Consider the following 2,110-nt stretch of genomic DNA (forward strand, 5'->3'; position numbering starts at 1 on the left):
GTAAGCATTTCCATACCCGAGAACGTACACCTTGGAGTTTTATGGGTCCGTATAGTCTACAAGACGCACTCATACCCTAAAGATTTATAAGCCTAAATCTCTCTCTGTGTTCATACCTCCATCTATCCATCCATCCATCTATGCACATACCAATGTACTCAGCTAGCAGTGTTACATTCCTTAGTGCTTCCTTGGACCAGTGCTCCATTGGTGGTACAGCAGACGATGAAGGGTGTCGACAAATACCCATAAAATGAAGACTCGAGACTAAGGAATGACGCATTGGCTCCCGCCCAGTCTATCCTGATAGTGAGGGGTGTAGTGTAGAGGACCTTTTGTTGTAAATCTTGCCTAAAGTAGGGCACCTCGTAGACAATGCCATTTGTTAACGTAGAAATCGCATGACTTAACTGGACCTCCTTAACCAAATACCCCACTCAAACAAGTCAGAAACAAAGGTAAAACAACCAATTATCAATAGCATAAAAACATCGTTTACAATTGTGCGGGTTATATCCTGGTCTGAGTGGGGTCGCCATCCAGGTCACCCTCAATTCTTTTCGAGATCACGGCGTAGAGGACCCACTTTAACAGGTCACACCACTTGTAAAGGTTCCGTTGATGGTTTTTGATGCACCGCATTCGCTAATTTGTACTTACAGTAGCCAGTGGGGATTCATTGAATCCACTAAGGCTCAGAATGAATTTCACATGACAATCCATCTCACCTGGCATTATCATTGGTGCTTTAATAATGCCAACACTATCTAATGTTTGAAGATCTGCAACAGAATTTGAGGCGACTGTCGAATCATCCCTATGTAATCGCAAAGGACCCACAAACAATAGTTTATGTTGTCATTATAAATGCACCGATGACTGTGTCAATCGGACTTGTAAAGAAGACTCGAAACTCCAAAATGCTTAATTTGCTTCAGTTAATGCAAATTCCACACAATAATAGCAGCATTGAATGATTACCACAAAGCAGAGTCGCGTGGCACGACCACAATGTAAACGCGAAATATGTCAGTTGCACCCGAATTTGTAGTGACATTATTTTGGAACAAGCTAATAATATATGCTTCATTCTTTTAATCGGTGCTAATGCAATAGTTCGTCTACATCCATCGTATATCATAGACCTATGTCCAGCATCTCATGGTTGCGCATTGCTTTCTGTGGAGCAGCTGACACCTTGGCAACCGCACATTATTCGCCCTTTTGTATGTATTTCATTTAGCACTGCCTTCATTGCTGTGGACAGAGTTTTCCCTAAAATTGTAACCCAATCATATTGTGTGAAAGAATACACTTCATACTTGCGTGTAACAGAGTTGGAAAGCCATTACTGCAGCCCAAGGTTGCTATCTCAAAGGGATAGTACAACCTTCCAGAACCGACTGAGCTAAAGTTTTATATAAATAAGCAATAATATCACTACGCCCTCACAACAAAATGAAACTCTTGCATCAAAGTATAGCTATTACACTACTACACTGTATTCGTCCTTCTCGTCCTCGAAGCATAGATGAGATGGCAAGTAGATGCAGTTCTGCTGCAGAATTGACAAATCCCAGTTCCCACAGCCGATGATTTAGGGTTACCTACAGTCGAACAGGAAATCGACAGAACGATTACAGGGCTAGCGTAACGTGGGCCTGGTCTAAAAAAATATATCTTTAGTGAAACGAGCTGAAGAGTCGAAAACGTAGATCTTCAGTCAAAAGGAGAGTCATAGTTCATGTTTATAATTAGCATATAGATTAGCCATTCCACCGGTGCGAATGAAGCGGATGAAAGTGATGTTAGCATTCGCATAGGGAGAGACAGCCACCGATCCCGGTATTCATACGATCATCAAACGTTCGTACAAGGTTATATTTTAACTGATTATTTTCACAAGATTGAAAAAGGGCCATGTCTTAACCGCTCGATAGATGTCGCAATAAGGACACAAAGCCTTAAATTAAATATCTGAAAATCATTTATGAGTCATTATTACTAGCTCTAGAACATGTGGCACCATTGTATACTTTAGGCTTCTCTTTGTGAGACAGGCAACAATTAGTGAGTTTTCAATAAAACAACCTGAATCAAGTAAAGGTTG

This window comes from Echinococcus granulosus (assembly GCF_000524195.1).
Source record: "Echinococcus granulosus chromosome Unknown EG_S00192, whole genome shotgun sequence".
Taxonomy (NCBI): domain Eukaryota; kingdom Metazoa; phylum Platyhelminthes; class Cestoda; order Cyclophyllidea; family Taeniidae; genus Echinococcus; species Echinococcus granulosus.